Here is a 25,711-nt window from a genome sequence, read left to right as displayed (position 1 = left end):
TCGGCTGCTGCCCTGGCCAGGACTTTCTCCAGATCTCTCACCAATTGAAAACGTCTGGTCAATGGTGGCCGAGCAACTGGCTCGTCACAATACGCCAGTCACTACTCTTGATGAACTGTGGTATCGTGTTGAAGCTGCATGGGCAGCTGTACCTGTACACGCCATCGAAGCTCTGTTTGACTCAATGCCCAGGCGTATCAAGGCCGTTATTACGGCCAGAGGTGGTTGTTCTGGGTACTGATTTCTCAGGATCTAATGCATCCAAATTGCTTGAAAATGTAATCACATGTCAGTTCTAGTATAATATATTTGTCCAATGAATATCCTTTTATCATCTGCATTTCTTCTTGGTGTAGCAATTTTAATGGCCGGTAGTGTATAGTTCAATTCCCCATGAAATTGTGAGCGCATTACTGGAGCACCTATTTCCCCCTAGTATTACACTTTGGGACAGTCCCTATCCATCGTACAGTCCTTCAATTTACTGCTGTCATCTATTTGCCATTTCTTCTGCCGTCTATAGACGGTTTCCATCTGCACTTCTTGGATGATTCGTTTTATGGTGATGTAAACCTTGTCGATTGTTCTTACCGCCATGTCTTTCTCAGTCTCTCTCTACTTGCGTTGCTTAGCACATAGCTTCGAAGTGCAGCTGCCGAATTTCTTGTTCGCCCTTTGAACAGAGACACAATGTTAGTTACAAGGATGTCCCGTTGGCGTCCGTGTGAGCAGAAGATGGCGCGGCAGATAGTGTGGTGTTTAATTAGACAGCCGTGTATCGGCCTGTGACTGAGGTGCTGATTAGATAGCGGCTGTCGTGGGCGCGCGCTCCGTTGTTCCAGTCGGTCGCACTCACTGCACGAATACACACACGGAGGTGAGCGCCCGCTGACCGTCGCTTCCCGAAAAAACCGTGGTGAGTCTGCTGTTTTGAGCGTAGCCTTTGTATCGCAGCAGCGCGCGCAAGCCTCGACCCTACACGTACGTGTTATCGAAGTCATACCCCGAGCAGCTACACGCACAGAGATACACCTCTGTGTTTTTTTATAAAGTACCTGAACCATTTTTATTTGACTGTTAATGGTTAGTTTGTGTCTGTAAGGCAATTTTCTGCCGTTGATAGCCAGTGTACTGTGTGACGTTTCTTCCCCATGATGGGTTCTGTTAGTTTGAACTTGGTGATGAAAGTAAAATGTTATAGAATGGAGGGTGCTTTACATTACTGATAAGAAAATAAAACAGGTAATCATAAAATTGGCAATAATGTATTAGTTTTATTGATCTTGTCTTACGGCATAAAATGATTTTCACTCGTATGAGTTAACTATCATTCTCATGCAAGAATTAGCTTTGGGACAAGCAGCTGTCGTTGGAAAGCAGAGAACTTCGTGACGAGAAGCCATGTTAGCTTAACTGTCAATGCAGGGAAATAGTCTGTATAATAATAATAATTATAATAATAATATTAATAATCGCGATCGGATTTAGTTTAAAGCATAGGTCGCAGGTTGGACTTGCAAACGTTTAGAAGGGAAAAACGATATCGCGATCATCTCGTCATCGAACTGACTAGTTCCAACTAATTTTTAGCCCAAATATTATTTAAAACAAACTTCGTTAGTACGGGAACGCACGGTTTCGTACTGTGAAACAAAAACAAAGAGGAAGTTAGTTAAGGGGCTCCGGAAAGGCTCAAAATCATGAAAAGTTCAATTTGTACTTTTTGCGTTTTCTGAATCTGCAGACTATTACCTTTTAATAGATATATAATTTATTCAATTCCGAAGACTACAACTATTTTTAAATTTTTTTTGAAATGTGTTCTACATGGGTGTGACCCACTGTGGCGCTGTTAAACTGCTGTCAAATGGTGTTATTATTAACGTCCGTGTTCATCAGGTACATTTTAGTGATGTGAGATAAAGTATGTGTTGTGGCTAACCTGTGATGGTTCAATATATATCGCTGGTGTGATTGTCGATTGTTTCATGTTTATTTACTCTGTCGTTATCTCGAAAATATTCGTAATTAATTCTGTTTCTTGAGTCTCTGTTTTGTTGAAGTATAATAATGAGTAAAAGTAAAGTTATTAGAAACCCTCTGAAGGCTTTTAAGAAAAGGAGAAATGTTGGAAAGCCAAAGGTATGTGTTATTACTGTAAACAATAAAGACGATGAAAATCCCCAACATAGCTTGTGTCCCAAAGAAGAAGACAGTTGGTGTAAATATAATAAAGGATTGCTAACTGGTGAAGTGTACACTCATAAGCATAGTCTGCCTCATGCAATAATGGAGGTGATAAAACCTATTTTCAGAGACTTAGCAGCACCTGAACTGTTGAAAAAGTGTATTCACGGACAAACTCAAAACCCCAATGAAAGTGTAAATAGTGTTATATGGTCGAGAATCCCCAAGACTGTATTTGTTGGAAAAGAAACACTTCACTTTGGTGTGTATGATGCTGTTGCGACTTTCAATGATGGCAACATTGTAAGGTGCAAGGTATTTAGAAATATGGGAATGAAGATAGGTTCTAACATGGTACGAGCGATGCTTGCTTTAGACAAGGAAAGCCTTCGGGCTGCAGACAGGGCTGTAAAGAGTCTAGAAATACAAGCAAGAGTAAACAGGAGGAGGAACAAGAGGAAGCTGGAGGAGGAGTTTGCAGAGGATGAAGATAATCCATCCTATGGACCTGGAATGCACTAAAAAGTTAATCCAATCTTTGTCGCTCGATTCCCAAAACTTTTATTTTCTCATACTAATTACATGTTTTCTAAGGATCTTCCAAACATATTTGTTTCAAACTTTCAGTAAATGTTACATAGTACCTTCTGCATAATTTAACACAGCCTTTTTCCAAAAAACTATATTTTTGAATATATAAATAAAAATTTGCAAAAAATGTTGTGAATTTTCATTACAATTGAAAAAAAATCATCTTTAATAACTGAACTAAAATGTTGTAAAATCCCTGTGTTAAGTTGTAGCCCATATTCCAATAAATAATCTGTAAAAAGTTCAACTTCCTACCTCAAATACTTTGTGAGGAAAGATGTAATTTATAAGCGTTATTTTAACATTGCAAGTATAGGGCGTTCCGGAGCCCCTTAAACAACATTATTATTTATCACAGAATTCAAGTTGCAGAAATGATACAATCTTGTCTCACCGATGCTCTAAGAAGAAGAAAGGAATATCAGTTATATTAGTTTAACAATAAAGGATCGAAAATTTCTTTCGGAGATGATTCATATACAAAGATGAAGTTGATTTTTTTTTGAGACGTAATCTTATCTCTAATATCAAAATGTCAACTTCAGTCAGGCTGGCTGTTTGAAATGAAATGTGTGCAAAAGCATCGTTACTCGCAGATTGGTGGAGCCAGACGCCCATGGGAAAATTACTCTGTGTCTTTTGTTTATAAAATACGTGGGCCATTTCATTGGCAAGTTCATTGTTAGTGTCTGTGAGGCTGGCGATTTTCTGCCGCTGATAGCTAATTAATTTGATGGCAGGTTTTGCGAGATCACAAACGGGCCCATACGGATGGAAAACTTTCGAATGAGCATCTAAAGGTACGGGGTAGAATAATGTCATCGTTCAGAATCAAAAACCAGATAAGAGTTTTTTAATGGTATCTTATAATACCATAAATTACTGTTAAGTGTACTTTAATACGCAAACACTTCTGATCAAAGACCTGTAGGACAAACGTCATGAGTGCAGTGGAAGCGGGTGAAACAGTATGTTTCAAACTGTAGCAAAATGCAGTCATTGCTCACAGCTTTGGTTCGTAGCAAGAGTTACATCGGAATGCAGTTGCTATTAATCCAACTAGCTATAAATATTGCTTGTACTTTTACTACAATTTGAAACATACAATTTCACCCACATCTCCTGTATTCATCATGTTTTTACTACAGGTTCTGCAAAATAGTCTGTGGTGAATACTGTTTGCGTATTAAAGAATACTTTTAAGAGCATCTTACGATGTTACTTTATGTCATTTCAAAAGTTCATGAAAACTGTGGAACGAAATCAACAGCAAATATTGTCATAAAATTGAGGTTTCCTTATTAAGCAGTTTATTTCGTATGCCATAGCACAATCCTAAATAGTAAACACCTATATCACGTAAAATGATTATTTCATTAATAAAGAAAATAAATATCCTGAATATATTTGCGATCATTTTTTTGTGAATAAGGCCGTCTAGATCACTTATAAATTTCTTTTCTTTTAACGACGTTTCAGCTACCACCACCAACAGATGGAAACTTAGAACTTGTCAAACAACGATCAGAGCTGACGTCCTGCTTGCGCATCGTTTCTACTGAAACTGACACGGATCTATAGGCTTTACAAGCTCAAAGTTTTGATCTGGCAGTAGCCGGTATGTCGTTGCAAGTCGAGAAATGTATCAACCGATCTAGGAGGCTTTACCTTCAAAAATAAACGAATCATTGTTGGACTCGCGTTCCTGTTCGTGAACAAGTTTATACAAGACCTCGCACCTTGGTTCAGAGGTGAATAGTAGTTACATAGTAGTAACAAAATGTTACAAATTGTCAGATTGTCACAATTACTCTTAAATCGTGATGTAGATTCCTGTTACAAATAAGGGACTGTCGTCTAAGAACACAGGATCTTCTTTGCACTGTCTATGGATCATTTACTTAACATTGTGTTGTATAAGTCCAAACAAGGAAGCCATCCACTGCAACAAGTTCAGAAACAGCCACTCAAAGATGAAGGATTCATAGCGCAAATAAACCAGGCACTGTGTTTTATTTCGCCGTCGGCTAATGTAATTGATCGGTCTTTGTCGCTTCTACCCCGTTCTCCATAGTTCATTAGGATCAGGATGAATTTAGTGACACTTCTGTCCCTGTTTGCTGTGTTCCTGGAATTCATTGGAATATTTTGATAAATTCTGGATTTGGCTGAAAAAGAACGTGTTAATAGCTTCAACAATATTTTACGTTGGTGTAAAATGTACTCAAAGGGCAATAATTTTGTTTCAGTGGTGCTCGAGTGGTCTCATATGGCGTGCAAATATTAATCGCAAATTTTTAACCCTTGCTTATACGAAAAACTTAATCAATGTACCAGGTTATCATCGTGCGCCGCAACGCAGTTTACATACTTATCATCAAGATGGCAGTAGTGTGCTATTGACAAAGGCGGAAAGTAGGAGGTATTGTGACGATGCAATATCCGAGTTGAAAATTTTTGTTTTTGGTGTGGGGTGGGGAGGAGGGAGAAGCATTGTGAAGTGTTCAGGTGTCCACTTGAAACTATGAAGAGAAATCACGAGAAACTCAGACCAAGAGTGTAGGACGTGGGTTTGATTCTCGCTTTTCTAGAATGTCAGCCTAGTGTCTTTCGGCACCAATTGTTGTAAGGCTATATCTGTACGTGTAGGTTTTATTAAAAAAAACTTGTTACTTCAAGCGCCATGTATCGTAAGAACGTTATTTGTATAGTAAGCCAAAACCCTGCTGTATTCAAGGACTTTCTATTGTTGTCGTTGGCCGCGCGGGGTAACCGTGCGGTCTAAAGGTACGTTGTCCAAGACGCGACGCACACTAACGACTGCGACGGGTCGCTACGTGACGTCAGAAGTTGCCTGCTGGCGCATGCGCAGTTCGAGTTTGGGATGCGACGCGCGACTGTTGCGGCGGCTGTCGCAGCACTGCACCAGTGAGCAGTGTTGCGACGGAAGTCGCACGACACAAAGACGTACGGCTGCCAGAAAGCCACTCAAGGAAAACTGAAATGAGCCACTCACAGGATGTGATGCTCTGTGAGCTGGTCTCGCAACATCCTTGCCTTTACGATTTGAAGAACCCTAAATATAGACACACTATGTTCACTGTTAACCTGTAGAATACTGTAGCTGGAGAGTAAGGCTACAGAATTAGGTTTACTTAAGAAAATAAAGCGAAAAGGAATGCTGAGCATGAAATTTACAAAGGGAGGAATCCCCATGGAGAATTTCATAAGTATCGTAAACCAGAAAATCAGACAAATTCATCGAATACACTTGAATGAGCAGAGGAGCATTCGACTGTCTGATCAATAAATTAAATTCAATTTTTTTTTACATGATCAAGAACTTTTAAGAGCCAATAAATGTGGAGGAATGACTATTACATGACAAACTACGCTAAATGCTAACATAAGCACACAGATTGATAGCAGTGACCGTGGGTTCGATCTTGAGCCGATCTTTTATTTTTACTGACTCAGTTACGATTCTGTAAACTTAGTTTTATGCATACTGTTTACATTGCATCGCGAAGTATACTTTTAATGTCTTGCCAAAGAACTTGATCTTCACACATATCCCAGTATATCACACACATTTAATTCATAATAAATTACAATGAGCCACGAAATTTTACAGAAATTTGATGTTGCGAACGTAATTCATCAGCAGTCAGTGTTAAGGCCAAGCGTTTCAATTACTCTAAATAGTCTGTAAAAGCAAAGCTTCCAGAATTTTTTAAAAGAAAGTCACACGTTTTGTGTTATGATTTGTCTAAAAGCATGAAATCAAAAATATCAGTGAAACGTTTGGTGCACCTCATTTTCTATTCATTATACAAAGGTGGGTAGAACGTTTCTCTGATATACTTATTTCTTTTACACAAACCATTCATAAAATATTTGACTGATTTCTTCCATTTTTGAATTTCAAGTTTTATTCAGAAAGCGTAATCTTACTGACTTCTCATTTGCCTTCCTATAGTACTTGATACGAATGAAGCCTTTTTGACCTTTAAATACCACACCAATGTATCTTTTTATGTGCAAAATAGCTGGGTCTTGAACACATGAAATTTTTGACACTTCATTTACAGCAGCTTTTCATGAAATATTTCAATTTTTCCTCAGCTTATTAATTAAGTTTTCGTTCATTACGCTGATTACGTTCAAGCAGTTAAATATTTTCATGCCAAACTAGACCTCATGCTATTCACTTTGATACCCCGTTTACCTGTTTCTCTTCCTTTGTTTGGCTATGAAAATTTGAACAAAATCTCATGGTAGAAGTTATAGGGAGTCTTGTTTTCGCTCTGCTCACGTGTTTACAAAAATGTATCGAGTGTTAATCATATGATAAAATAGTCTTTTCTGCGTGCTGTCATTTCCAGAATTCGTCGTTTCTATACCTTGAACCTTTTATGAGATACGACGATTTTTACGACCACTTTATTCCTGAAGCGCAGGAAAGGTTCGGATTTGCCGCGAGCGGCCCGTCCGCGGATATAACAACCAATATCTCAAGAATGAAAAGCGATATCATTCTAGTCTCAACTTTAAATACAATTTAGATATATTGGTTACATTTCATTCGCAATAATGTATGGCCTTAAGTGAACTATACGGAAAGTCTACACAATGTGATTTTACCTCTACAAATTCTTAAAAATTTCGTGCAGCCATGTACTCAATTTCGTGCAGCACAATAACTATGACGAATAACGAAAATAAATTCTGACCTTTACAATTTAAGGATATCAAGCTATGGGTTGCGGAAGAATCAAATTTTTTCACCGAATAGTTGCTTAAAATCGGACGTTAAGTAATTCATAGCTGCCGTCGCGTCCGCTCCACTGCTTTGCCAAGAAGACACGTGGTTGTCGCGCTTGCTGCAGCGACAAGATTCAAACACGTTTGAATTCAAACGTCGCCAGTTGCAGTGGGAGACAGGTAGCGACACAGATGTCGCTCACGTAGGACACTTCCGTAACTACACCTGCGGTTGTGCTTTGTCGCCTGAAGCTGTCGCACGCTTCTGTCGCTCAGGGCCGTACGTTGTCGAAGACGCGACGCATACTAGCGACTGCGACGGGTCGCTACGTGACGTCAGAAGTTGCCTGCTGGCGCATGCGCAGTTCGAGTTTGGGATGCGACGCGCGACTGTTCGGCAGCTGCCGCAGCACTGCACCAGTGAGCAGTGTTGCGACGGAAGTCGCACGACACAAAGACGTTCGGCTGCCAGAAAGATATCGAGCCAGTCAAGGAAAACTGAAATGAGCCACTCACAGGATGTGATGCTCTGTGAGCTGGTCTCGCAACATCCTTGCCTTTACGATTTGAAGAACCCTAAATATAGAGACACTATGTTCAGAGACAGAATTTGGGAAGAAATTGGTGCACAGTTGAAACTGGCAGGTGAGTGAAATATATAATATTTTCCCATTAATGCAAATTTTTCAGGCGTGTTATGAAAATCAGTATAATCCATGCAGATGTAGAATTAGAATGATGAAAATGAACTTGAAGGTCAATTTTCGCATTACTCTTTTTTGTGACGATAAAAATTGAAAACGGCAAGTACATTATAAAATGAACAATCTAAAGTACAACGAGAAAGTTACATTTTACAATACCTTCACTTTGAAAGTAAACGGTAGCTTGGTGTCTTGATGATACCTTCTAGTTGTGAAAAACCACCACCAGATTGTTGTACAGCTTTCTGTAATCAATAGATGTTCGTTTTTGAGGAAGGCGTTTCTCAACAGATTGCGCAAACAGTATGCTGCAATAAGTAATTTGTCACATTCACTTCAATTCATTGGTAGAAGATGGTGCTCAGAAAACTTGTGCCAAAAGTGCACTACTGTTTTACAAGGCCATTCTGGTCTGACACAGTTCACAATTGAAATTCGTCTTTTGTAAATCCTGGAGTCATCTTTTGAGTGCAGCTTGGCAAGATTAAATGTTCATGTCATCCGTAACGATGTATGCTGTCAGAATATAAGAACATGGAAGTTCATTTGGATGGGAATAAAGAGTCAGTCGGCTATGAAAGTTGCCTTAGCTTGTTCCAAAAGTTTCTGCATGGGAGAAACTGACAAGTATAATTTGGGGAAATTTTGTGAACAAGCACGGACATTATTTCTTCCACATTTCTGCCAGTGTATACTGTAGACGTTCAGAATCAAAATTCTAGAAATGTTTAAGGTGTAACCCTATCTTGTTGTCAAGAACTTGAAACAATGCAATGACGCTAGCGTGCGCTTATTGTTAATAAACTTATCTTTCATTGGAATTTTAGGTGAAATGTGCAAAAACAGATGGAGGAATATTCGGGACTCGTATCAGAGAAATAAACGAGAAATAAAGCTTGGAACAGGTTCAGATGCCTCAGCAAAACCAAGAAAATGGGTTCTGCTTGATCACTTGGCTTTAAGAAACCTACATTTCGTGGCATTTTAAATGAAATTGTCAAGAGCATATGGAGAAATATTAGTAACTCAGACCGGAGAAATATGACATAAAATGGTTTCATTAGGTCCAAATGTGTCAGCGAAACAAAACAAATGCATTCTGTATCGTGTGATGACCACACGATTCTCGTTGCGCGTCGACAGAACTGGCGGGTAGTCGCGACGCTCCCGGAGATATAAGAGCCCAAATCTCGGAATCGGAGATCGATATCATTCTGATCTCAACTTTAAAAATAATTTCGATATGTTAGCTTCTTTTCATCGGCAACGATGTATGACCTAACGTCAACCATACGTAAAGTAGCCAGCGACCACATTTTTCACTGTACACAATTCAAATTTTATGCAGTAGGTTACTTGTAAATTAAGTATCGGAATAACTGTGACGAATATCGGAATAGACACCTCATTATCAAGCTGTGATGTGAAACTGTAAGATACGCAAACATCAATTTTTTGTGCCTTTTACTTTCCTCGCAATTAATAGAGAAGTAATATACAGCGAAAAAAAACACGCAAAACCGGAAGAGATACTTTTCAATTTTTTAAAGTAAAAGGAGAATCTGTATCGAAAAACTAACTCTGGGAGCCGATGTAACTTTGTTGCATTAACATACAGTATTTTTTACAGCAAGAAAATCGGAATTCTTATTTTTCTTATGTATTTGAATCCGCCGCCGCCGACCGGAGCTTGGGAAACAGCGACGACTCCAGTCGTGTTGCGGCCGTGTCGCCGTCAGCCAGGGTGGGAAAAGAGGAGGGGGCAGCGTCGCAGTCGCAGCCAACTGTCGTGTCTTGCACAACGTAACTAATGTCGCGAGTCGCGCGGCTCACCTCGTCGGAGGTTCGAGCCCTCCCTCAGACGTGTGTGTGTGTGTGTGTGTGTGTGTGTGTGTGTGTGTGTGTGTGTGTTTTGTCCTTAGCGTAAGTTAATTTTAGTTGGATTAAGCAGTGCGTAAGCGTAGGGACCGATGACCACAGCAGTTTGGTCCCATAGTCGTTACCACAAATTTCCAAAATTTCTGTTGTTATTGTTATTGTTATTGTTGTAATTCTTGTCGTTGTGGTCTTCAGTCCGAAGACTGGTTTTATGCAGTTGTCCATGCTACTCTATGCTGTGTAACCCTCTTCATCTGGGAATAACTACTTCTTCTATTAACACCTAAGTCAAAATCGTTGACTTCGGTGTCAGCTGAAGCTATCAATCTTACAAATAATTGTTAAATGTGTCTTGGCGAATATTTCTTAGCAATAAGTTCCACTATCGAGGCATTACATGTATAAAGAGTAACAATTTCGTCTGCGGTACACCTACGATATGCAGAAATCCAAGCACCGAAATGGGTGCATAACACCAGAAAATAACATCTTAATAAAAAGTGTTTGAATGTAGCAGCATTTTGGCTTACTATACATGTAATTTCCTTACGACACATCTATACCGCTGCCGACCCAGAAGAATTCAAAATGTTGCCGTTGACTATGTTACAACTAATTCCTCCTCAAATAGCTAGTTTTTCCGAGTCGAGCACAGTTACCATCGCGACATACCATGCCACGAAGTGTAAAATGTGATTTTCCGAACCGAGTAGGCAGATTCATCGGAAGAATCCCCAGGAAATGTTGGCCATCCAGAAAGGAGGTAGCATACAAGCTTCGTTTAACCAGTAACTTAATAGTGCCCTGCAGTCTGGGATTGTACCAGACAGGATTGCTAGAGGAAAAACTCAAAGAAGGGCAACGCGTTTCTTTACGGGTTCCCTTAGTAAGCGCGAAAGCGACACGGAGATGCTCAGCCAGCACAGGTGGCAAACGATGCCAGAGAGGCGTTCTGCATCAGGGTGCGGCTTACTGTTAAAATTCCGAAGCGCGAACGTTCCTAGAAGAGCTTTCTCCTACTTATATATCGCGAGAGTAAAATAATAGAGATTTGAGCTCATACGAAGCAATCGTTCTTCCCTAGAATCAATCGTGACTGGAATAGGAGGGGGGGGGGGACGACGACAGTGTTTAACGCACGTTCAGAATGTTGCCAGTTCCCACGAGGATACGAGATTGAAGATAATATGACGCTGTCGAGTTCAAACAACACGGTAATCATTGACGATAACTATTGCTTGGCAAGATACGCAGGATCCATGCCTTGACGACGTTTCAGTTACTTTCTACACTGTCTCTTCTTTCATATATTAATGGTTTAATTTCATATTCGTACAAGAAAGGTAACGACGATCTTACACTTCATCTGTTTGATCTCAGGCGGTTGAAATTCTTGAACAAAACTTCCAGACGTGACATACAGAAAGTCTCTCACAAGATAGTTACTATATTCACTGCAGAATATTGCAACTTGAATTACCACCGTCTTTTTAATTTAAACATTGTTCTCTAAGGCAGAACCTCTTAACTTTTAAGCGGGTAAGCGACTTTGTTGTTGTAGCAACAAAGTTACTCACGACTACAAACGCTTCTAAAAATTTCTGCGGTAATATGAACTGGATATTAGTTATTATTTCACAAGGCTCACAAGATACATACTTCAATGCTTTTTTTCGTTCGGTATTTTAAGACTAATTTAGAATACGACATGAGGCTATCCTTCACAGATACTACCGGAAAGCGTCCGCTTTAATAAAAAGTTTCACAGGCAATTACAGCTAGACTTTTCAGTAGAATTAGCTTGGTGCTGTTTTTTCTGACCGAAACGAAAACAAGATGACCGTACTGGGTTCAAAAATGGCTCTAAGTATTATGGGACTTAACAGCTAAGGTCATCAGTCTCCTAGACTTAGAACTACTTAAACCTAACTAACCTAAGGACAACACACACATCCATGCCCGAGGCAGGATTCGAACCTGCGACCGTAGCAGCAGCGCGGTTCCGGACTGAAGCGCCTAGAACCGCTAGGCCACAGCGGCCGGCACCGTACTGTGGGTCGTTAATAGTGGCTGTTAGCATTTCTCTATAAGCAAACGGAACTAACACCGAAAATTATTAGTGCTTTCACAATCGAAGTCCTGCCATAACGTAGGCATTGTGGCTACTTGCATTTAGTGGCACATTACGTACTTTTGAATTCTCTGTTCTTCAGCTGATAGCTGTTTGCTCGCAATATAACACACGGACGGTAGCTGTGCTAATTTTTCTGAACGTTGTAGATCAAAAATTACATTCCTTGATGAAGAGAGTGTATAAAGAACTTGCAATCTTATCATTTTTATCTTCGGCATTTATCTGCAGTCATAGATAACTTTATGGCTAAGAATAATTTATCAGGGTGTACGATTATCAGTACACTGTTTCTTTTCGTCTTACACGATATCGTAAATTTGTAGATAGTACATCGCTAAACATGTTAAGTTGCTCTGACTTGTATAATAGGAGTTCTACAGATGCTTTCCCTCTCATTTGCTTTTAAAGTTGCAGTCCTCGTGAGGTGACTGGTACCTCATTCTAATATCATCCAGGACAGCACACTGACGCAGTCAGAAGTATTCTTATCGGTGTTATATATTTTATATATTGCAGTTCTAATTGATAAGGCTCCTTCTGACAGAATGTCATTGCTCTACGTATTCTCTCTTCACCTTCATTCAAGTTTCTCTGCAGATTGCCGTGCGGAGTAGCGCATCAGTTAGGACACTAGAACCTGCTCGAGAGCATGGCAGATCAAATGTTCGTCCGTTTTCTAGATTTAAGGATTCTTTGGTATTCTTTGAAAAAGACAAGGTGGAATTGCTTCTCCAAACGGACTTGTTCCCAGTAGCTAACGACCAGGTCCTGTCGGGTATTTCATCTCCACCTCTCTCTCTCTCTCTCTCTCTCTCTCTCTCTCTCTCTCTCTCTCTCTCTCTCTCTCTCTCTCTTATACAGGGTGTTACAAAAAGGTACGGCCAAACTTTCAGGAAACATTCCTCACACACAAATAAAGAAAAGCTGTTATGTGAACATGTGTCCGGAAACGCTTAATTTCCATGTTAGAGCTCATTTTAGTTTCGTCAGTATGTACTGTACTTCCTCGATTCACCGCCAGTTGGCCCAATTGAAGGAAGGTAATGTTGACTTCGGTGCTTGTGTTGACATGTTCTGTGAACGTCTGGGCAGGCATTGTTGGTGATGTCTTGATTGGGCCCCATGTTCTTCCACCTACGCTCAATGCAGCTCGTTATCATGATTTCATACTGGCTACTCTACCTGTGCTGCTAGAACATGTGCCTTTACAAGTACGACACATGTGGTTCATGCACGATGGAGCTCCTGCACATTTCAGTCGAAGTGTTCGTACCCTTCTCAACAATAGATTCGGTGACCGATTGATTGATAGAGGCGGACCAATTCCATGGCCTCCACGCTCTCCTGACCTCAACCCTCTTGACTTTCATTTATGGGGGCATTTGAAAGCTCTTGTCTACGCAACCCCGGTACCAAATGTAGAGACTCTTCGTGCTCGTATTGTGGACGGCTGTGATAGAATACGCCATTCTCCAGGGCTGCATCAGCGCATCAGGGATTCAATGCGATGGAGGGTGGAGGCATGTATCCTCACTAACGGAGGACATTTCGAACATTTCCTGTAACAAAGTGTTTGAAGTCACACTGGTACGTCCTGTTGCTGTGTGTTTCCATTCCATGATTAATGTGATTTCAAGAGAGGTAATAAAATGGGCTCCAACATGGAAAGTAAGCGTTTCCGGACACATGTCCACATAACATATTTTCTTTCTTTGTGTGTGAGGAATGTTTCCTGAAAGTTTGGCCATACCTTTTTGTAACACCCTGTCTGTGTGTGTTCGCATAATTATTAGCACTCAATGAAGCATTGTCCGAAAAAATGAAAGTCTGTATCAATGGTACATTAATTGTATAGACTGCTATCGGTTGAAAGGAATGCGAGAGAGGCAACGGAATATTTGAAGTCATTTAAAAAATGGCCTTAAATTAACTTAGCCATCTACTATACACTCCTCACAGTGAAGAGTTAAAATTATAAGTAGTGTTCAAATGAAAAGGTAGGAAACGTCTTAACAAACAATCCGGTTGAAATTTGCATATGCCGCTTTGGGATAATGTAGTGAGACATGCATGCAAGGGAAGCGTTCGTCGTCGCCTCCCAAAAAAAAAATTCAAAGTTGCCGCATCAGTAGGCAAGATGATACAGTCTTTTTCGACGGTGGAGGTCCGATACTCATTGAATTCCTCTAGCACAAAAAAAAAAAAAATCAACAGTGAGGTGTGCTGTGAGACACTCGGTAGGCTACGCAAGTCCATCAACAGCACACATCCTGGGCTGATCACGGAGAGAGTGCTCTGCTCAACAATGACGCGCGTCCATGGTTTCACAAAGTGTAAAGGTCAAGTTTAAGTGGGAGCAGCTTGAGGGTGTACCTTACGGCCCAGACATGTCGCCTGCGATGTCCATGTGTTTCGACCACTAAAAAAAGGCTCAAAGGGAAGCGCTTCAGCTCGGACGGCGAACTGAAGGAGGAATGAATGGCTCCTGTCACAGCCACAGGGATTCTGGGAATCCTGGGACTCGTGAAACAATGGGACAGTTGTGCTCTGGCCTCTGGCCTAAGGACTTCAGTTATACCCACAGTGTTGTTTCGTATCTTTTCTTTGGAACACCTCTCTTACCATAAAAGAGAAATACTTATCGGACTGTGTCAAGATGCGCTGTATCTTTTCCACAAAAATTACTTAATTTAAACTGTATAGCTCCACTGCACGAGTGTCACAATCTCGAACAAGTGCCTGATTTGGGATGCCCTCGATCTCTTCAAAATGTCGAATAAAGAAGGGTCCAGAGTAAGTGGCAGTTTGAAGTGTTTTCCTATAGAGGCCCCAGTGAGTGACCCCCACGTGTGGACGTGAAGAGCGCACACAGGGTGGGTGACGCGTGGCCGTGGCTACAGGCGGGCCACGGGCCCTGGGTCGATACTCGCCGTGATTGCCGGCGAGCACGCCAGCAGCTCGCCATTTTCGCGCCCATTCACGGGATAATCCCGCAAAACTCGGCGCTCTGCCTTTGTCTCGTGGCCCGGTCCTTTGTGTACCGCCACAGGACGCCATCTAACGGAAGCTGCAGGGCGAACGAGCCACACAGGAGGAGACGCTGTTACTGGGTGCAATGCCCACTTTTAATCTTCGGTAACGAATGGAACGTTTGCATGAGAATAGAACGAGTAACACTGAACTAGCAGCCCGTCAGATTCACGGGCAGTCAGCATCAGTGAGGAGGAAGGGGCGTTTGGACGAGGTCTTAATATACCATGCTTCGCCTGGCTTGCCCTTATTCACAGTCTCCCATATTCCAATAGCACCATAGTGTTATTATGTTAAGTTCAGCAGATAAACAGCACTGAATCATACAGTGTAAAAATTAATGACTTACTGAATCAGCATCACCATCATAATGAAAGGCACGGTAACTCTTTGTGAGCCTTGGTCTTCTTGCCTGTTCCTCCAGTTCTAAATTCCAATTTTCCTTGTGTCCTCTCTGACACTTTCCTCCCACACTGGCTTTGGTTCTAACCGTCCTGGCTCCTTCAGGCACAGCGTTGAATATCTTCTTAATCATTCTTTCACAAGGTCTCAGTACACATCCTGACCATTTCAGCCTTTTAATCTTAATACAACTTACAATGTCTTGTTCATTATACAGATCTATAATTCATAGTGGAAGTTCCTCCACCAGGCGCCATTTTCTTTCACTATCCCGAGAGTTTCTTTCAAATATGCCAAGCTGTTTTTCATCGAATTCGTTAGTATCCAGGCATCAGCAGTATGTTAGCATCGGCCACACTAAAACTTTGTACATCGTAACTTAAGTTTTCTTGAACAGAAACTTAGATTTCAGATGTTTTCTGAGGCCTCGTAACACTTGTTGGCGAGTTATATTTGGTTTCGGATATCACTGCTGACTTCGATAAAACAGTTTACCTCTGATTCAACGTAAGTGAAACTACCCACATCAAACTTAATGTACTAGGTTCTGTGAATGAGTGTGTCCACACGTTCCAACACTGCAGGAGTCACAGTTGCGTGCGGCCGGCCAGCACGCGGAAGATCGGACGGGTTTGCGCGACCTTGTTACCTTGTTGATAGACGCCTCGCCCAACGACGCTCCGTGCTTTTTTTCACTATGTCTATGAATAATTCATTACGATAATCTTTCTACGTTACAAGCATCTGCTTAGTGTTCTCTTCATTTATCTATAGGTTCATCTTTTTGGCAGAACTTTCAAGATTTGTAAGGGATTCTTCTATTAGTCTTGACGTTCTCGCAGTTATATCAGTGTCGTCTCCATATGCCAGCATCTGAAGTGATTTTTACTCTCTAGTCTTACTCTTACCTACAGTACTTGATAACATTTTCTGTATCTTAATGTCACTAGGACGTTCAGTTTATTAGGAGTCTCTAACTCGTCCATTGCTTTATATTGCTCCTTCAGTCCTTATTGTCATAGACTGCTCCGAAAAATATATAAAGAGGTGATGAATATCGATCCAAAATTCCTTACTTTTTTTGTATTTACCGTTTCGTGTAGATCTGATTAGCAGTAGATCTTCCTTCACGAAATCCGTATTGTTAGTCGCCAACATTATTTTCAGAATAAAGTGGAAGCCTACCAAAGAGGATGTTGGAGGAAAATTTTGTTTGTAGTAGGTAATAGGCAAATTCATCTGCAGTTAAAGCACACCACAATATCGCCTTTCTGACGGCCTGGATCCCTATTCTTAATACTGTGTGTGGCGAGAGAACGGGACATTCCACGCTGTTCTCTTGTCAACAGTCTAGTAAAGTTGGTTGACTACTGACTTCCTGCCAGACGTAGGTAATGTATCAGTTATGTGTCTATATTGTTGCCTAAATGTAGTTCAGTCTAGAACCGCGCGACCGATACGGTCGCAGGTTCGAATCCTGCCTCGGGCATGGATGTGTGTGAGTCCTTAGGTTAGTTAGGTTTAAGTACTTCTAAGTTCTAGGGGACTGATGACCTCAGATGTTAAGTCCCATAGTGCTCAGAGCCTAACTGTAGTGAGTGCTTGTGCAGAAAAAGAGAAAGGGAAGTTAGATTTTTACGTCCTATCGACAACGAGATCGTTAGATTTGTAGCACAAGCCCAGATGGGAGATGAATAACGAAGAACATCGACTATATCTTTCTTTAAAGAAAGAATTCCATCATTTGCCTTTTGTGATAAAAGGGAAAAAAGTCATGGAAAACCTTAAATCTAAATGACTCGTCAATGATTTGAACTGCCATCCTGACGCATGCAAATCCATTGATGAATGCGCCAGCTAGCTCAGTTTGTCAGTAGTGTCGTGTTTGTGTGATTGATGATGACGATAATCTTTCTACGTTACAAGCATCTGCTTAGTGTTCTCTTCATTTATCTATAGGTTCATCTTTTTGGCAGAACTTTCAAGATTTTAAGGGATTCTTCAATTAGTCTTGACGTTCTCGCAGTTATATCAGTGTCGTCTCCATATGCCAGCATCTGAAGTGATTTTTACTCTCTAGTCTGTGTGAGAGTGTGAAGCGTACACGCTCCTGCCCTCTACACCAGCCTAGTCCCTGCACGCGGTCTTGGCCCCCACACGCGGACCTGTTCAATTCTCAAAGTTAATAGTTTAATAATAGTAACAAGCCAAACATTTAAACCATAAAATTAGGGCTGTGAATTACATGTACATTTAATCAAAGTTCAACATCTAGTGATGAAGACAATTGATAGTAGAAGGAGCAGCAATACTAAAGTCACTGGAAGGTCCTGCATACTTTCTCAGAAGGCAATCGCGGACAATATGCTGAACGGTTTACTCTCGGGCCTCTCAATCGCAGGCTGGACAGTTTCAGAGACCCCACTTGTGCATCATAGCATTGCACTTGGTGTGACCGGTTCGTATCTTGATCAGTCTTGTCTACTCAGTTCTCTTAACGTCATATCCTGGTGGGGTGGTAGATGGATACCGATGTTTTATTGTTGCACCATTCCATTTCTTTCGCCACTCTTCTTTAACGTCAGACTTTTTGTTGTTTCTTCCATTATGCCACAGTGGAGTGCTTGATACTAAGCGGTCTGGGGGAGGGTCATTTACAACTGTAGGAGTTAGAAAGTCTTGAGGATAGCGGAGAGACGCAACTGCCTCCATTCTCGATCTGTTGCTTCTTGGCGCCTAAATTCACGTGATGGAATGTTGTTGATGGTGTGCAGCCACCGGATCGGTGTGGATTTTAGCGTATTCGTAACAATTCTCATTGATTTGTTCAATGGATGTCCGTATACGAGCATTATGTTGCCATACCGGGGCAGAAGTTTAGCTGGGTATACTAGAGTCAAAGCTGCGCTCCTTTGAGTGAATGACGCTTTAGTACCCAAGGCTGTGCCAGCCAGTTTCTTTACGATGTTATTTAAGGTGTTTAGCTTTTGGCTAATATTTTCCAGGTGTCTTTCATACGCCGAAGATCGATCCAGTGTGACACGAAAGTATTTAGGCTGGAAATTGTGTCTAATCCTCTGTTGACAGAAGTTAACATTGAGCTGTTGATCTGAAATTCTGTTGCTTGGGTGTGCGGATTTCTGTATTGGCTGTATTTGATTGGAGTCTTCGTGCTTTGCAATATATGATGAGACTTTCTAAGTCTCTAGAAAAAATATTTTCTCTTTCCTCGAGTATGCTGTTTTGTATGGCTACAGCAAGGTCATCACCATATCAAAACTTCTTGCTTGTAGTGTCTGGCATGTCAGTGGTGTAGAGACTGAAGAGCAGGGATGCTAGGACTGATCCTTGGAAGATCCATCTTTTATGGTAAGGGACTTACTCTGATTTTGTCCCGCGCTAACGGTGCAGTGTCAGTTGGTTAACGTGTCTCCCAGTGTCGACAGTTTATTATTTGGAATGTGCTTTTTTAACTTCAGCAATAGTCCATATAGCGACACAGTATTTATATATTGCTGACAGATCGACGGATGCCACCGATTTATTTAGTGTCTTTCGGAACCCAGCCTCAGTGTAGAATGCCAAGGCTAGAACCTGTTCACAGCGGCTTCATTGGCTTCCGAACCCAGCGTGGTATGTTGGAGTTACATTATTTATTATTCATTGAATTATGTTAAGGATGCGTCGTTCCAATGGTATGAGGCACCCACTCAGCTGTGCGATTGGGTGGCAACTTCGGGGCTCGTCTACTGGTTTTTCGGATTGCTAGTGTATGTGAAATCTTGAACAGCTGTACTTTTACGGTTACGAGTATATCATTGTAGAACCTCTTCAGCCACGTTTTTCAATGTTACCCCATATGTTTCATAACTTCAGGGAATATGCCATCCAGTACTGCTGCTTTCCTCATTTTCAGTGTTCTGATAGCGTGATTTGTACCTCTTTTACTATAGGAAGCTATCGATGTCATTCATTTCGTTCTTTATCTTTTCTTTGGAATTTGAACCTACAGGGATTCTTTCAGCCCAGATTTTATATTTAATGCCAGTTCTGATGGCATTATCTTCGGTTCCTGGTTGCAGATATTGATTGCAGTGCCGAGATTCCTGAATAACGTCAATGGTTTTGTCGTTGAATGAGTGAAATTTACGCTGGAAGTCAAGTCCACACATTTCTGCTTTTTCACTTCGTTTAGCGCTTCTAGTATTCTTCTACCGGTATCAAGGTTTACAATTTGTTGGTATTCCACGTACATGTTTCCTATTGAGTCATTCCGACGAGGAATGCTAAGAGTATGTCAAACCCTGTATTGATTGCTGTGGGGCGGTGCTGGTTTCTTGGGAAGCTTTTTAGGACTTTCCTTTTATGTCTCAAAGGAAGTGTGTTTTCATGAGGGGAGGGAAAGCACAGCGCAGGAGTGGTATAAGTGTGCCATCTGGCAGAGAGTAGGTTTTCATTTGGTTGGCATCATAACTAAGATGGAGGGTTGCTTCGTTTGCCCATTCTAATAGTTTTTCTCCATTTTAATCTCTGTCTTTTAACCCTAGGTTGTGTGGTGGATGCTGAAATCATCTAAATATATACACGTCTGCTGTACAAATGATATGACTCGAGTGAGCCACTGGACGTTGAGTGGGTTGTAGACTGACCCACTCAGCTCCAGAGTGATGAATTGTGTGCCACTGATCTCTTGGCACCACACTCCCTTAATATCAAGGAGGCTATTTCTTATATATATGGTGGAGCTGTGTACCGGTGATGATAGGTATCATGCCATTTTGTATCACACAGCCTTACGCTTTGTTAAATTATCTTCATTTGGATGGGATTCTTGAAGAGCTATGATATCGGTGTTACGATCAATGCTCAGTTTGCTCAAGTAGTCACATTTGTCTTTAGATAGCCCTTCTGCATTGATCTGTAAAATATGGATATTTGTTCAGGATTCTTCGTCATCTTTGACTCTGAGAAGAGCCTTTGTTGCAGTTCGTGTCCTTTCGATATTGTCCTGAATAACCTTGAGAGATCATTGATCTAGTAAGACTGCCGATGGAACAGACTTTTCGCCGTCGTACCTTTGCAGTCTGTTCCCTGGGCACACCATTTTAGAGTTTGTCTACACGTCGCATCCCTAGTCGTGTTCCGTATGTAACTTGTACACACTTGCAGTAATTTCAGCAGTTCACTGGTTTAATTGCATATAACAATTGTAACAATGAATCGGAATCGTTATGCCACTTGCTTTGCAAGTGTACAAAGCTTTGTAAGATATATGAACCACATAAATAGACAGACGAAAATTCCTGGCACTTTTTCAGTTCAGTGCAGTAATCACCATTTGAATCGCCCAGCCGGACAGAGGTGACGGCCGCCTGAGAGTCCGCCACTTCAAGCCTGACTCTGTGACAGTCGGGACCTGTTCTTTAGAATTGCTCTGTCGTAGTACACTTAAAGGTCCAGAGCAACGCCACGGACTGAGCAATGCCGTTGCGGACTTCAGAGGCAGCGAGTGCTTCCTAATAAAGGCTCTTAGCGCCTGTGGGAGAAAGCACACACTCAACAGTGGCCTGCATGCTTAAAAGGGGAGCTTGTATGTCGCTGAGTTTTGGGAAGTCTGACGTCTCCCGGAGCACCGACAGAGTGCTGACTGTGACACACTGGAAATATGGTCCCACACACCTCTAACCTGTTCCTTTAATAGTTCTGGATCGGCGCATACTACGTTGCGGAATAAAATAGGTCGTTTACAAATATTATGGTCCTTCAACAATTATATGGGTGTGAAACCTTTCTTAGCGAATTTCATTGATGAAATCTTCTCGAATTTTCAGCCAAAATGTGGCACCGTGCTGTCGCAACGACGAGTTTCATGCCCACTTCGTCTGAGGATGACTAGTAGGATGCAAGCCAAAACGCTGCGATAGCACGACGCCACGACTCCCTCAACAATTCTCTAAAATTACTGATGTTAAGAGGGGAAAGCACAATAAATTTTAGCCATGAAACTTCCTGGCAGATTAAAACTGTGTGCCGGACCGAGACTCGAAATCGGGACCTTTGTCTTTCGCGGGCAAGTGCTCTACCATCTGAGCTACCCAAACACGACTCACGCCTCGTCTTCACAGCTTCACTTCTGCCAGTACCTCGTCTCCTACCTTCCAAACTTTACAGAAGCTCTCCTGCGAACCTTGCAGAACTAGCATTCCTGAAAGAAATGATATTGCGGAGACATGGCTTAGCCACAGCCTGGGGGATGTTTCCAGAATGAGATTTTTACTCTGCAGCGGAGTCTGCCCTGATATGAAACTTCCTGGTAGATTAAAACTGTGTGCCGGACCGAGACTCGAACTCGGGACCTTTACCTTTCGCGGGCAAGTGCTCTACCATCTGAGCTACCCAAGCACGACTGGAATTTTAGCCATAGTGAATGGATAAATTTTTGACCATTTGTTTCACACACTTCTTGAACAATTAGTTAACTCTCTTCAGAATATTAGCACGTCAGTATGTGTCTGAGTAGTTCAGAACTGTGAATGTCTTCATATGAAGTTGAAGCTTTAACTGATCCTCCAGGCAAATCCCTGACGGAATTACAATATCATCGGCATAAACATCAGAGTATTAATTTTTTTCTCTCTAAACTTTAATTCTATTTCCATTTCCTAATTTCTCCGAGATTCTCTTCAAAACTTGCTCAGTGTATAGATTGACTGACATCGGGGATAAGCTACAACTCTGCATCACTCCCTTTTCAAATGCTATTTAGGGAGTAAAATAACTGATGATGGTCGAAGTAGAGAGGATATAAAATGTAGACTGGCAATGGCAAGGAAATCGTTTCTGAAGAAGAGAAATTTGTTAACATCGAGTATAGATTTAAGTGTCAGGAAGTCGTTTCTGAAAGTATTTGTATGGAGTGTAGCCATGTATGGAAGTGAAACATGGACGATAACCAGTTTGGAAAAGAAGAGAATAGAAGCTTTCGAAATGTGCTACAGAAGAATGCTGAAGATTAGATGGGTAGATCACGTAACTAATGAGGAGGTATTGAATAGGATTGGGGAGAAGAGAAGTTTGTGGCACAACTTGACTAGAAGAAGGGATCGGTTGGTAGGACATGTTTTGAGGCATCAAGGGATCGGAAATTTAGCATTGGAGGGCAGCGTGGAGGGTAAAAATCGTAGGGGGAGACCAAGAGATCAATACACTAAGCAGATTCAGAAGGATGTAGGTTGCAGTAGGTACTGGGAGATGAAGAAGCTTGCACAGGATAGAGTAGCATGGAGAGCTGCATCAAACCAGTCTCAGGACTGAAGACTACAACAACAACAACAACAACAACAACAACAACAGTTCCTTCTTGTGTCCTTAGACACTCACGACTGCAGTTTTTTTCCTACAATTTGTAGATAACCACTGGATACCTGTATTATATCCCTGATACCTTAAGAATGTCAGAGTATTCCAGTTAACAATGTTAAAAGCTTTCACATAACCTACAAATGCTCTAAACGTAGGCTTTCCTTTGTTCAGTTTGCCTTCCAAGATAAGATGAAAGGTCAGTATTTGCTCGCGTGTTCATCCATTTCTTCGGAACTCAAACTGATATTTTCCAATATACTCGCACTTGGAAATCACACATTCACATCGCTCAGCTACGCAGGAAAGTGCTCTGCATGCTGCTCTTTCGCTACTTCCTACACAGTGTCTCGACACAATTGGCAGCAGACTTTTTTTGTGATCCTTAGTTAACTTGTTATGCTCCTCCCACATAGATAAAAATGGTAGCATCTCTGATACAAAAAGCTTACTGAGAACACTTGCACCTCGACACAGTTCCCGTCAGAACTGAAAGTTCATCATTACTACAAGTGTGCGACGTCGACGACAAGCTGTGAATGTTTTTAGCCCCCTCCTCCGAAGATGAGGATTTTCAATTTCTTGCTGTTTCCAGACCACTAAAAAAATCATTCATTGTAGAAAGAGGTACCGGAAATTCGCCCGAAATCTCTCCACTGAGATTCTGATTCCGATGGGTAATGATAATCTCCCCTGTCTTTCCTAGCTCTCACCGATTGCAGTATTTAGAGAGTATCATTACTACCTATCAATTAAGGCCAATATGTTGTCCGTTCTTCTGGTATGCGTGGGCGTGTCTACTTGCACTTCGCAAAAGATAATTGATAATTTGATGACAGAAATTTCCCGGCAGCTTTACATACCTGGAATCCACATGCGGTTAGAGGCAGATACGCTGTATGGTCTGACAGAGAACGAGTGTTAAAATTGCCTTCAGTCTTTTAACGCTTTGCCGTCCGCACGTCTCGTACAAATTTATTCGCTTGGCGCCGGCAGCGCTAATTCGGGTTACTTGGCTTGTCGCTGGCTGCTTGTCACACTTCCGTTGATGACAAGCTTCAAACACATTGACTTTTGCGCGCTTTAATTTCCCGGAAATCCTCTATTTTGCCGTATCGTTCCACAGACTCGAATTTTCTTTTCAAATAACTTCTCTGCAAGTTCCACACTGTTGTAATAATTATCCATTCAGAGGTGATGCCACTTTCCATCAGAAGGTGTCAATAGTTCCCTTACTGTTTTTGCCAAAGGCTGTCCAGCGCCGCAATATAACTTGAATAAGGATATGTATCTCGTAACCGAATCAAACAGCATCCGAATGAGTATACGATATTTCGTAATTTTCGACGGATTGTAAACCTTAAAATTTAATCGTCCACGCCACGCTATCACTCCTTCATCAACTGAGATGTTTTGACTTAGATTAAACGTTTCTTTAAACTTTTTGGAAAAATAATCAATTACGAATTGCACTTTGACAAGCCGGTCGGAATTATCCCGTTTATTGTTGCTGTCGGAAAAATGTAAAAATGATAATATTTGTCTGAATCGGTTGCGGGACATAGTTTTGCGAAATATCGGTGTGTCTATCAACGGATTCGTTGACCAATAATCATCGATCCTCGCTTTTTTTTTTTTTTTTTTCCTAGAATTCAAGAAAGCGAGCCTATAAGCAAGCACAATCCATCTTCTAAATTCGGGTCCCGTAACGTCGAAAAATTTGGCGTTTTTTTAAACCAGTTTTCTTCTGTTGCAATTTCGACTGTAGTACTTGTTGGTTTCGTTGCTAATATATTCAAATAGATCGTTCCCAACTTATAATTGTACGATATCCTCGACGCTCTGTATATCTTTGGGAAATATGTTTGGACCCGGGGATCCTTCAAATTTATTATTGGTCGTCGGTAAATCAAAATCTGACCACTGTGCACTGCCTTCTTCGTCTGATTCAGACGAATCAGTTGGCAAACGTAGCGTCCGCCGAATTCTTCTTGGACGTCTTCCCACGACTCTGTTTCACTTTCATTTTTGTGATATCCAATGTCTTCTTCCCAATCGGCCAAATCGTCCGGAACGTCAGACAAGAAGTCCGCGATTCATCGTAAATAATCCAATTGTCTCTTTCGTCCGCCATGATGAAACAGCACAAGTACTTATAAAAACAGAAAAATTGTTGACGTGTGTAACTTATTGTTACCTAAACAAACAGCAACAAAATGCAAAAAATACTAAAGTGCTGTCGCCGGCCACTGCGTGATACTACGCTCACGACACCACTGTGGTGTCGCCGGACGGCATAGTGTTAAGAGAGAAGACGTGCCAATGTACTGGCAAGGTGGTAAGAAGAAAGACCCAGGTAAATTTATAAATCAGTACTCCGTTCTGAACACTTCGTTGTTGTAGGGGTCATCAGAAATGGAAGAAGAGGGGCACGTATAAGATTGCGTGAGGGTACAGATGTCGGTAGAGTTCCTACACATCAAATAGCTCCCCTACTCATCTCTGGCGGACCAGTGCCCACAGATGGCGCAGGCATACCCCATCATCCAAGTACATTATTGGTTGAGGTCCTGCCGTATTGGCGGGCGGCAGTCAGTAGTCGGTAGCAGCCGGTAGTTGGTCCGAAGGAGTCTGCAGATTAGTGGCAGGCTAGCGCGGGGTG

General features: G+C 41.5%; 1 protein-coding gene across 5 annotated transcripts in view; it reads left to right on the top strand.

Annotated features, from left to right (window-relative positions):
• LOC126246926 (skin secretory protein xP2-like) overlaps positions 1 to 25,711 on the top strand; it is a 579,526-nt gene that overhangs the window by 370,485 nt on the left and 183,330 nt on the right. Inside the window, exon 1 of one of the 5 annotated variants that reach the window (XM_049948436.1) lies at positions 800 to 916. The exons of the other annotated variants lie outside the window; for them this stretch is intronic. The gene's annotated coding sequence lies outside the window, so the exon portion shown is untranslated. Of the gene's footprint in view, positions 1 to 799; positions 917 to 25,711 lie in introns of those variants that run through there. 5 annotated transcript variants of the gene reach the window in all.

This window comes from Schistocerca nitens, chromosome 1, assembly GCF_023898315.1.
Source record: "Schistocerca nitens isolate TAMUIC-IGC-003100 chromosome 1, iqSchNite1.1, whole genome shotgun sequence".
Taxonomy (NCBI): Eukaryota; Metazoa; Arthropoda; class Insecta; order Orthoptera; family Acrididae; genus Schistocerca; species Schistocerca nitens.
Note: the sequence above shows the minus strand (reverse complement) of the source record. Positions and strands in the feature narration are given on the sequence as shown.